This window comes from Peromyscus leucopus, chromosome 6, assembly GCF_004664715.2.
Source record: "Peromyscus leucopus breed LL Stock chromosome 6, UCI_PerLeu_2.1, whole genome shotgun sequence".
Taxonomy (NCBI): Eukaryota; Metazoa; Chordata; class Mammalia; order Rodentia; family Cricetidae; genus Peromyscus; species Peromyscus leucopus.
In genome coordinates this window covers 7268430-7281553 of record NC_051068.1, presented here as the reverse complement: position 1 = coordinate 7281553, position 13124 = coordinate 7268430, and positions in this window count along the sequence as shown.

Genomic DNA, 13124 nt, shown 5'->3' with positions numbered 1-13124 from the left:
AGGCATTCATAAATAAGAATAAGCCTCTGTGTATGATTTATTTGGGAGCTGGGTGGTAGCCCCCCCCCTCCAAAAGAGTAAGAAACAAACAACAGAACCTTCATCCAGTAACTGATGGAAGCAGATGGAGAAATCTATAGCCAAGCACTGGACAGAGCTCCAGGAGTCCAGCTGAAAAGAGAGAGGAGGGATTATGCAAGCAAGGGGGTTGGTCAAGATCATGACAGGGAGACCCACAGACAGATGACCCTAGCTCTCATGGGAGCTCAGGGCTTCTAGACCAACAGCTAGGGAGCCTGCATGGGACTGACCTAGGCCCTCCTTGTGTGTGTGAGACAGTTGTAGCTTGGCCTGTTTGTGGGGCCCCTAGCAGCGGGAGCAGGATCTGTCCCTGGTGCATGAGTTGGCTTTTTGGAACTTATTCCCCATGGTGGGATGCCTCTCTCAGCCTTGATGCAGCAGGTAGGAGCTTGTCTTGCTTAAACTTGATATGCCAGACTTTCTTGACTCCCATGGGAGGCCTTACCCTTTCTGAGGAGTGGGTTGGGGGGGAGGGTAGAAAGGAGGTGGGGAGAGGGAAGGGGAGGAGAGGAGGGAGGGAAACTGTGGTTGGTATGTGAAATAAATTTTAAAAATTAATAAAAAAAGGAATCTCTATATCTTAACTTTAAAAAGGATTACTTTGCCTTCGTGTGGCAGGGAAGCACATAGTGAGACAACTGAGCTTCCCTCCACGGCTGGACCAGCAGAAGAATGAGCTCCCAGCGCAGGGCCTCTGTCTGAACTACATAAACAACATCACTGTGATTGGCTCAGATACAGCCACGATTTGAGGGACAATGTGTTCCAGGCAATAACCTCAGCTGGCCAGGTCATTAATTCTGATAAAAGTCAGGGCCAGCCCAACAAATAACTTTAGAAAGGAAGAATTTAGGTCAGAGAATGCTGAAACAAACCAAGCAAGATTAAGGAAAAATGCGTGACCAAGAGGCTCCTGAGCTCTCAGACGAAAGTGCCTTCACCACGGAGGCCATCTGGCCCCCGACGATGGCACATTCCAGTGCTGGGCATTTCCTTCTTCCTCTGCTCCCCCTTCCCACCCTAAATGAAACTACAAAGGAAGATGAGCAAAGCTGTGTACAGTGCACAGCTGTGTTTGGTGGCACAGATGTGTGGTGGTGCACAGCTGTGTGTGGTGGCACAGATGTGTGTGGTGATGCACAGCTGTGTGTTGGTGCACAGCTGTGTGTGGTGATGCACAGCTGTGTGTGGTGGCACAGATGTTTGGTGGTGCACAGCTGTATATGGTGGTACACACCTGTGTGCATTGCACAGATGTGTGTGGTGGTGCACAGCTGTGTGTGTATTGGCATAGATGTGTGTTGGTGCAAAGATGTGTGTGTTGGTGCACAGCTGTGTGTGTTGGCACAGATGTGTGTGGTGGAACAGATGTGTGTGGTGGCACAGATGTGTGTGTTGGCACAGATGTGTGTGTTGGCACAGCTGTATGTGTTGGCACAGATGTGTGTGGTGGAACAGATGTGTGTGGTGGCACAGATGTGTGTGGTGCACAGATGTGTGTGGTGGCACAGATGTGTGTGGTGGCACAGCTGTGTGTGGTGCACAGCTGTGTGTCGTGAACAGATGTGTGTGGTGGCACAGCTGTGTGTGGTGCACAGATGTGTGTGGTGGCACAGCTGTGTGTGGTGCACAGCTGTGTGTGGTAGCACAGATGTGTGTGGTAGCACAGATGTGTGTGGTGGCACAGCTGTGTGTGGTGCACAGCTGTGTGTCGTGAACAGATGTGTGTGGTGGCACAGCTGTGTGTGGTGCACAGATGTGTGTGGTGGCACAGCTGTGTGTGGTGGCACAGCTGTGTGTGGTGGCACAGCTGTGTGTGGTGCACACTTGAATTCCTCAGCACTCAGGACGTGGTGGAAGGAGCGTCAGGTGCCCAAGAGCAGCATCCACAACGTAGTGAGTTCAAGGCTAGCCCGGGCTACATGAGCCCTGTCTCAACCCTGCTCAGCCCATACAAAGAAAGAAGAACCCTAGAAAAGGGATAACATCCTGTCTGTGCAGTTCTTGGAGGTCCTCGGTTTTATTCATTTCCGTTTGGGACAGAGCCTCATCTCATATAGCCCAGGCTGAACTCACACTCATCTGTAGCCAAGCATCTGCCACCACACCCAAGTTTGTTCAGTGCTGGGATTGGACCAAGGCTTCACATCTGGTAGGCCACCACTCTGCTGCCTGTGCTGTGTCCTCAGGCCCCCTTGCTTCTTTTAAAATGAAAATCTCACCAGCTGCGGCTGATAATGGTGAGAGGGTACCTCTGGCACTGGGTAGGTGCCATTCCTTGTAACACTAATCAAATGCAGGTCTTTAAACAGCAGTCCAGGCTGGCACTGGACATTAACAGGGGTAGAAAACTCTACCTGTGCGTTATCAGTGCTGCTGAGACCTAATCTGCCTCTTTCAACTGGGTCAATGCAAACTGTCATTAAATCGACTTCTATCATTAAATAGAAACAGTACACGGGAGCATGCCTACTTGGGGCTCCAGAGTGTCACACACCTTAATGAGTCAGGAAGCACTTAGTTCACAGAAACCTCACAAGTAGAAGGTCTCTTACTACTACAAATTGAAGGCCTTTCCCAAAGGAGGATCCCCCATGGGACAGTCTGGATCACTGATAGTTCAACCCAAAGCCACACTCTGCTGGGTTACAGTACTCTCTGCTCTCTACGTGGTCAAATCATGACCCATGAAGTATAAGACTCACCAACCTGATGGACAAAATCGGCAGCAATGTGGCCAGTCACACAGGCTGCTACCAATGCCCCCTTCCACACACTCTGCTACACCTTCAGGTTTCTGGGCCATATCCAATAACCTCAGGAAAACTGCAAACAAACAAAACCAAATTAAATCAAGACGCCAATGTCTTGATCTACAGGATCTACAGCAAAACTAGCTTCGTGCTAGCAAGGATGGAGGCACACACCTGTAACCTTAGCTCCCAGGAACGCAGGGCTGGGGGGTCATCTTGACTTCTCCAGGACAGCCTGGAAGCAGACTGTATCACAAAACAAAACAAGCAAACAAAAACCTAGCCTGGTCAAAAGACAAAATATTTGTCACTTGTATAAACAGACATAAAATAAAGGCCCCTCTACCAAACCAATAACAACTAGAACAAACAGGTCAACACAGGCTACTCCAGACCATTCACCATGAAGTTTCCAAGGTTCATAAGCAAAACACCAAACACAACCTACTGCAAAGCTAGACACACACCTGTGACCTTTTGTTTGAGAAACACTAAAGATGCAGTGGCACCTTGTCCCAGGCCTGGTGTGATGGATGACTAGTTTTAATTGTCATCTTGACGGGATCTGAAGTCACCGAGAAGGCAAACCTCCAGGCACACCTGTGTGGGATTATCTAGCCTCTGGGTGTGTGGGAGGGATTGTGTTGATTAGGTTAATTGAGGTAGGAAGACACAAGGTAAAAGTAGATGGCACCATTCCCTGAATGTTGGCTCACTTATTTCTAAAATTATTTTAAAAACAAACTGTGGAATTACGGACCAAAATTACTGCAATATGGATTGACTGTCCCTAATCCAAAACTCTGAAATCTTAGCTATTCCCCAATCTGAAACTGTCTGAGCACTGATAGCACACCACAGTGGGAATCCATACCTGATCCGACATAATGGGCTGCAGCTGACGCAGTCACCAAACATCTGAATCGAATCTCCTTCAAACTGTGTAGAGGTGTATGATCAGATAAGCAGCTTTTACAGTTAGATGGACGTCTTGCCTCAAAGATATGCAAATTCTCAGACATCAATCAACCAATCAAAATCTGACTGCTTCTGGCTCCAAGTATTTTGAGCAAGGGTTATTCAACACAATAGCTTTGAAACTATAGCTGCCATCTTTATGTTTTTATTTACTGAGACAGGGAGTAGGTTTGAATGAGAACCACGCCCGCCCCCATAGGCTCATGTGTTTGACTGCTTGATCCCTGGTTGGTGGAACTGTTTGGGAAGACTTAGGAGGTGTGGCCTTGTTGAAGGAGGTGTGACACTTTGAGGTTTCAAAAGCCCACACCATTCCCAGTTAGCTCTTTCTGCCTTGTACTTGTAGATCAAGACATAAGCTCTCAGCTACTGTTCAAACACCATGGCATCCTGCATGCTGCCATGCTCTCCAACAAGATGGTCATGGACTCTAACCCTCTAGAACCATGAGGCCAAAATCAAATTCTTTCTTTTATTAAATTGCCTTGGTCATGGTGTTTTGTCACAGTGATTGAAAAATAATTAGACACAGGGTCTCTATGTGTAGCTCTGGCTGTCCTGGAACTGCTTATGTAGATGAGGCTGGTCTTGAACTCAGAGAGATCTGTCTGCTTCTGCCTCCTGGGTGCTAAGATCAAAAGCCTGCTACACCTACCTGCCCAGTTGGCATTTAGAAACAAAAAATCACTTGAATCATGAAAACCAAACCATAGAGTTGCAAACCATTGCTATAGGAAGAGTAGGTTTTCTATTTAAAATTTTAAATTATTATTATATGTATATGAGTGTTTTACCTACATGTATGTCTATGCACCACTTACATGCCTGGTACCTGCAAAGGCCAGAAGAGAGCACTGAATTCCCTTGAGCTGGATGGTGTGAGCTGCCATGTAGGTGCTGGGAACCAAACTGAGGTCCCTGCAAGAGCAGCCGGTGCTTACCCATGGGGCCGTCTCTCCAGCCCCAGGAGCTGCCTCTTTACTGGCTCCTGTTCTCAGCTTTACTGAGACCTTCGTTTCTCTGTACACTTTGTGTACTTGTCGGCTTCATTCTTCGCAGCCTGTAGCCTTTTCTCTAAGGAAGGTTTTATGATAATGAACTCCCTCATTGTTTGTGTTTAGGATGTCTTTGTTTCTTTCTGACCAGGTGGGGCTTGAACTCCTGAGCCTCTGGCCTCGGCTTCCCTAGTGGTGGAAAGACAAGCATGCTCCACCTCACCCTCTCCCTGACATTTAAAAAACAATGTTTTTGTTCACAGAAGTCTTGACACCTAAAAAAAAAAAACAAAAAACAAATTTAAATATACCAATCTTCTAGATTTCAGTTTGTGATTCATAAAATTAAAATGAAAACTCTGAGCCGGTGAGGTGGCTCACTGAGTAAAAGGGCCTGCCTCAAAAACCTGATGATCCGAGTTCAATCCCCAGATCCCACAATGGAAAGAGAACTGACCCCTGAAGGCTGGCCTCTGGCCTCTGCATGTGTGCTATGGCATATGCATGTCTGTTTGTGCACACACATGCACACGTGCACACACACACACAGAGAGGGAGGGAGGGAGAAATAATAATATTAATAATAATGGATTAAAATTAAAAAAAAACAACTGAACTTGTGTCTGTTCCTGGCATAGAACCTGAAACCAAAACAAGGAGAGAACCTGTTTCTCCTTAGAAATCAACGAGAGGAAGTCATATCAATGAGAACAAAGGTTTGTTAATTAATTTGGGTTGGCAAAGAATTTGACTATGAAGAAAACAATTAAGTAATTAATTTTACTTGACAACAGAGTAATACTTTCTGTCTCAGAGTAGGGCAAACATTTTCAAAGTTAAAGACTTGTGTAGCCCAGTGGTTCAAACACCCTAGGTATTGCAAGATTGACTATGTGAATGGGTTTTACATTATACAAAATTCATCTTTAAATTACCAACTATAATAAAGAATATGAAGTCATCAAATACTGTTTATGGAACATTGCCCTTTTTATTCCAGATGCCTTGTAAGTTGCCGTATGAAACAGATTTTTTTAGGGGGGAGTCCTCAACAAATTTAACCAAAATGGAAAATTTTCCCTCAGTTTGTAAGTATCTGGATTTTCTGCTAATGTGACATTTTAGCTATATGGATCAGGGGAAGTCTTAGAAGATGGTCAAGAATGGAGAAAATGGAATGACTTTTGACCACACCTGCTCTCTGTGCCTGAAACTCAGCCAGCTGTGCAAACTTAATCCCACCTTCTGTACTGATTTGGCCTTCATTCTAAGCAAAAAAAGAAATTTTGATGTACTAGTCTGTTAACAGGCATGACATTTTACACTGAATTGTATGCTCAACAACTGTATGGCGTGAGTCCTCGACTGTAACATCAGACAGAATAATTTTACAGTCCAAAATAGCCTCTTCCTGCATATCTCCACCCACTCGCAATCTTAGCGTTTATCGAGGTTCATCTTCCTTGCTGCCCACCCATGGAGCACCAGGGGCTACAAGGAAAGTCTGCAAACCACTAAACCAAGTCATGAGAGCTGCTGGTAGTGACTAATTCATGAAATAACAGCTGGGCTTTTGCTGAGAAAGGAATGACTTAGAATATGACGTAGAAATACTGATGTCACGTGAACACAACGTGAAAAGAGCCAGTGTGGGGATATGGGTAGGAGGGGAAGGGTGGATTTTTTTTTTTTTAGACAAGGTCAAACTATGTAGCCCCAGCTGGTCTGAACTCACTATGAGACCTTGAGGACCTCAGCCTCACAGAGATCGGCCTGTCCCTGCTTCCCAAATGCTGAGTTGAGCTCAAGGGACCTTTTTTGCTTCAGTCTCCCAAGTAGCTAGGGATTATAGGCAGGTGCCATTATGCTGGGCTTGTTAAGTCTTTTAGGTTTCCATTTTTTCTATCTATTTTTCATGGTTTGGTTTTCTGTGGGAGACAGAAAAACAGCCCCCCCCCCAGTCAAGGGCTTTGATGTTATTAAGTATCTTAAACATTGAAGGACATTGGCTTAAGTTGCCCTTTGTTTTGCTATTATTTACATTTTTACATTTATTTTTTATTTGTGTGTGTATTTGCACACACACACACACACACACACACACACACACACACACACATGTATGCATTCGCCCACGTATGCGTATCTGTGGGTGCGCTCAAGCCAGCACATCATGTGTGGAGGTCAGAGGACAGCTTGTGGGAGTGACTTCTCTCCTTCTACCATGTGCGTTCCAGGAACTGAACTCAGGTCCTCAGCTTTGGCAGCAAGGGCTTCACCAAAATTGCCTTTCGAATGATTTTTGTTGACGGATAACCATCTTACTGCAACTGACTTCAGAGTGCTTCAAACATAATTATAACTGCAAGCTTTGACCAAATACCGGTGAAGGGGTAGGCAGATGGTGCAACCCTGTGATCTCACTACTGAAAGGCTGGAGCAAGAGGACCCTTAGGCCAGCCTGGGCTCTGTAGCCAGAACTTGATCTCCACAAAATGAACAAAAACGAAAAGGCAGTGGAATTTTACCTAACATTTACGCCAAAGTAGCTCAGGGCTGCACACACCCACACACCTATAACCCAGTATCAGGAAGGCTTATAGTCACGTGCCATCATGCTTGGTCTGTGCAGTACCAAGGCTTGAACTGGAAGTCTGATGTGTACTAAGCAAACATGTGAATAACTGAGTTACAAGCCAGCCCTTGTCCTAAGTTTCTGGATGTATCCCATGAGGAAGTGGGATCCTTCCATCTCTAAATGTCTGTCATCTCATTGAAAGGAGAAATGTGGCGATGCATTGATGCATTATCATAAAAATATCTCTTACATCCTGAGACTGAAACCTGCTGGACCCCACAGCCAGAGTTAATAATATAACCTGAGGTCACTTAAGACATAATATCCTCCTGTGCTCTCAAGCCTGTTTTTCTAACCTGCCTTTAAGAGAACAAAGTAACCATCAGTCATACTTGCCTTGTATTTCCCAGGCAGTCAGCTTTTACAGCCTAAACTGATGCAGAGTGTAATCTTAAATTATGAACTCTAGCCCAGATAATGAATGTGTATGCATTACTGAAAGCTGCTAATACAGAGGTTAAAAGTAACTTCCTAAAATCCACCATAAAGGTTGAATGCAACGTTTATGGGTATTGGTAGATAAACAATGGTGTTTATTGTCTGGATCAGTTGGAAACAGTGACTTAACCCCTTGTAAAACTGTGAAAGAATTCTGTAAAGTCCCCCATTCCATCCTCATGTGACATTTTCTATGCTGTTCAGTAAATGAGAATACAAAGACCTCTATTAGAGACAGACACCTTCAGACAGCCACACCTGGGCAGACACGGACAGAGTCACCAGATGACTGCCTTCTCCAGGCAGCCAACAGTTCTGACTCACACCAGAGGACAGGAAACACAGGGAGGAGCATGGAGGAGAGAAATCAAACCTGTACTCGATTTGATTCAGTGACTCCAAGGGGAAATTTCTTTTCTTCATGTGGTACCAATTCATCCTGGGTGATTTGTAGTTAATCCCTAACTGCTTTTAATCCATGCAAAGAAACAAAAGTGAAATTTACACAGAACCGAAACTTAAGGATACCTGGAAACGAGGCTATTTCTGGGACGTGGCACAAAGCTGGAATTCAGCAAGGAAGTTAGAGTGCATAAACATGCACCGCAGGCATACCCCAGAGAAAAACAACCCCTCCGAGAGCCTGCTGTTTTGTAGAAACCAGAGAGGCACGGTAAGGTCAGCTCTGAGAACCGTTGCTAGCCTCTCTTGGTGATTTAGACACTGACCCTTCTCAGACTAAATGGGAACTACCCAAGACAGCCATGCTGGCTGGTGGAGGCACGCCCATACTTAAATGTTTCTTTGTCCTTACTCTGGGATAAGAATATTCTAGAAATGCTTACACACGTTGTCAGTACATGCTGAACTTGCATCTTTTCTCTTAATGGATCATCTTTTTTCTTCTATCATCAGGAAAACGGAGATGAAACAGGACAGAAACAGGATGTTTTTGTGAACTTGGATGTCTCTCCCAAGTACAAAGTAGCAACACCCCTTGGAAAGACTGTGCCGTTCTGGAGAGAGGAGTGGAGGAGAGAAGGAATGACAAACTGTGTGTATATATAAAGTCTCAATATCTGGGAGGCCGGCCCAGGAGGAGCGCCACGGGTCCCAGAACAGACAAGGCTACAAAGTAATTCCCCCATGTCCCTGCAAAAAGGACAGGAGGAGGAAGGAGAGGAAAAGGAAGAAGAGAAGAAACGTGAAAGGAAGGAGTTGTTTTCTATGCATGAGATACGTGCCCATAATCCCAGAGATTGAGTCGTGGAGGAAGAGGCTAGCCTGGGCTATGTAATGAACCTCTGGCTCAAGTCATACCAACCAGACTGCACAAGAGTGAAAGGGGGGAAGAGTTAAGTCCAGGCACAAGAAAAGGCACTCCACTGTATTTGTCAGAAGAAACGTTGATTTAAAAAAAAAAAAAAAAAAAAAAAAAAAAAAAAAAAAAAAAAAAAGCTGGCCTGGGTTATGGGCTTTTTGTAGGAGAGGGGTGGGAGGTTGTGACATGCTTGATAAGGTATTGGAATATTGTCTGGGTTTGGAGGCCCAGTAGGTGTGTTCTGAGTCCAGTGGCCACTTTGGAATCCAGAACCAAGTGTCCTCTCTGACCAGTGTTTTGCTTGGACTTTTGTAAGCGCGGGCTTCTGGCAGGAATCTCTTTGTTAGCAGACTTCTGCGAGTGCCCTCTGGCTGGAAGTGGAGGGGGGTGAGGGGAGGGCACGGGATGGGGGCGCCTGATGGGGGATGGCATCCTGAAGCCTCCAGCCTAACACTGACAAGGCAGATGGAGCATTCAATTAGAAGAAGACTGTTTCCAGTGGCTGAGGAGGGACGAGGAAAGGGTCCATCCTCTTTCCCAGGCCAGCTGCCTCCTGCCCCTGGGGAAGGAGCAGGCTCTCTGCCTGGACACCTCCACTACAGAAGGCAGGCTGGCGGCAGGCTGGGCATCAGCAGCTACTCAGGGCTTCCTCCACTGAAGAAAAGTTCTGGAGAAGTGAACTTGGAATATGAAAGGAACCTGAAGGCAGAGACCGATGGTGGAGACAGTATTACTCAGGTCTAGGCTTTGGGGCTAAGGATTCCCCTCTTTCAAAAGGAAGTGGGCCAGCCAGGTGGCTCAATGGTCAAACCTGACAACCTGAATAAATAATAAATAAATAATAAAAATAATAAATAAATAAATAAATGTTACATATACATTTCTTAATGAGGAGTTTTATGGGGTCTCAGTTTCTTTTCCTGTCACTGAGGTAAAATTTGACAAAGGCAGCCTGAGGGGAAGGATTCCTTGGGGCTCACAGTTCCGGGTTGTAGTCCATCCTGAAGGGGAAGTCACAGCAGCTATAGCATAAGGTCACATTGCATGTGCAGTCAAGGAGCAGAGAGGGACAAATGTGTGCATCTAGTGCTGACCTTGACTTTCCCAGTCTATACAGTCTAGAAGCCCAGGGAGTGGTCGTGCCCACAGTTAAGACGGGTCCTCTTATCCCATTAATGTAATGAATAGAATCTCTAGGTGGTCCTCTAGAGGCTAACCTTAATCCAGACGATGCCTCGCAGGTGTGCACAGAAGCTTCCTTTCCTCTCAGGTGATTCTAGACTCCATGACACAGATCATCGCACCGGGTGAAGGGGGTGGAACATTTGATTCTTGAACTTGAAGTTGGTTGTTCTCCAATAAATATATCCTTTTGATGGCCTTGCAGGCAGAGCCTTACTACATCTTTTTCTTTAAGAAATTTCAGGCTGACCTCCTATCTCCCTGTTAACACATGGGCCAGTGAGATGCCAAGCCGGGAACATGAGTTATATTCCTGAGGCCTACACAGGAAGGAGAACCTGGTCCTGAGTTCCTTCCCTGAGGAGAACCTGGTACTGAGTTCTATCCCTCAAGAGAATCTGGTCCTGAGTCCTATTCCTGAGGAGAACCTGGTATTGAGTTCCTTCCCTGAGGGGAACCTGGTACTGAGTTCTATCCCTGAGGGGAACCTGGTCCTGAGTTCCTTCCCTGAGGAGAACCTGGTCCTGAGTTCTATCCCTCAAGAGAACTTGGTACTGAGTTCTATCCCTGAGGGGAACCTGGTATTGAGTTCCTTCCCTGAGGAGAACCTGGTACTGAGTTCCTTCCCTGAGGAGAAGCTGGTACTGAGTTCTATCCCTGAGGGGAACCTGGTATTGAGTTCTATCCCTGAGGTCTACTCAGGAAGGAGAACCTATTACACATACATTTTCAAGTGAGACAGAAGAACTCTGCTTAGAACCCAGCGTGTGGGAAGGCTGCTGCAGATAATAGCAAGAGCCAGCGATAGTGCCAAGGCAGGAAGGGGAGCTTGGCGGCGCTCTCTACAGGGCTTATCCAAACCCAGCCCAGGGAGGGAGCTGGGGAGATGGCTCAGCGGTTGGCCTGGCCCACTTGCCGCCTTGCAGAGGGCCCGAGTTTGATTGCCAGCAGCCACATCAGGTGGCTCAAGACTGTCTGTAGCTCCAGAGTAGTTTGGCTTCTCTGGCCTCTGTGGGCACTCTCTCCCATGTGCACATGCCCACACAAACATCTACTCAGTTCAAAATTAAACTACCCAAGGAATGGCTCTCTCCCTTCCTGGTGTAGTCCTGCTCCTTTGTCAAGTTACTTTTATCTCTAATTTTGAGTCTGTTCTGTTCTAACTCTGGGGCCTGAAGGGACACTCTTTTTAAAGACTTTGTTGCAGGACATCTCTGGTGTCACAACTCTGTCCTGCTCTCCACTCCAGAAGGGTGCACTGAGAACAGGAGGCTGATGGCAGAGACACTGTGCACACACCTCCTAGTGATAGAATGATGGCAGTAGCCTTGCTCTGAGCACAAGTGAAGACAAAGGATTTGATTCTTGGTTTCCCTTTTAGCTTCTGGAAATTCCAGGACTCAGCCCAGGAAATCTCCTCTGTGTGATATGAATCCTGTTTGTGTTAGCATTTGTGCTTCAAATTGAAAAGAGGTAGGTGTGGCGTTCCAAGGCAGACCAGACTGCCGCCAAGTAACCTTGACTGAACGTGCATCTGCTTCTTCCTGCTCTCCTGCTTCTCTTCTTCCAGCTGCTCCCACAAAGACGATGCAGGACCAAGAAAAGACTTGTCCTGAGGAAAGGACCTTAACAGCTAGCTGTCACGATAGCACCACGCTGTATGTGCGCTGTGTATGTTGTAGACTATTTTGCATATCTGCATTCTTTGAAGGGCGAGAGTTGAGTAGGGGTCTCACACAGCCTAAGCTGTTCTTGAAACCACTGCGTAGCTGAGGATGACCTTGAACTCCTGATCTTCCTGAGTGCTAGGATGGCTAGTGTATGCCACCGTATGTCGCTTGCACACCTGTGCTCTTCAACACTGAATACTTTTGTCAGCCCAGTGTCCTCCCAGGTGGAACTCCCCCTTCTCCTGTTTCTTCTCCAGGTGATGAAGTGTTACAAACTCTGCAGGACTTGAAGTCAGCACTGCAGATCTAGTCCTTAGAAACCACTCCTTAAAGATTAATGCATTTAAAAAAATCTTTTAAAAAATAGGTAAGGTGTGTGTGTGTGTGTGTGTGTGTGTGTGTGTGTGTATACCTTGTGTGTGTGTGTATGCATGCATGCTTGAAGGGGCCAGAAAAGCAGCAAATACTCTTAACCATTGAGCTATTTTTTTCCAGCTCTGAGATTAATATTTTAGATGGCAGGAAATTAGCTTGCTTACAATTTTCGGAAACTGGGTGGAGTGTGTTGTGATAAATTCTGAATTTAGTCCAAAATAATAAGCAAGTGTACTCTTTGTTATGTGCATTGTTGTGTTGTGTGTGTATTGTTGGGGTCATGTCCTTTCCCAGTACCACACGCAGTGAGCTGTACTACAAGCTCTAAGTATATTATTATATTCAACTATTTAAGTGAGCTAAAGCTTAATTAATGTAAAAGGAAAAAATTCAAAATCTTCCCTTGCACAGAAAGACATTCTAAATTGGTTTATTTATTCATAAAGAAGAGCAAAGCAACTGGAAACAAAAACAAAAAGACTGATTTTCAGATGGTGACCCTGTCGCTGAAGGAGATAGAAAACTGAGCTGGACTTGCCCTGTGAACTTCCTCCCTGCCGACTAGCTTGTATAGTGCTGTGCCTGCTGGGCCCGTGACTATCACTGGGGTGTCTAACCAGTTCCTAGTTGAATGTGAGACTTGTTTCACAGGAGGGAATTCATGCCAGGCTCTGTAAACCTGATCAAAACCCC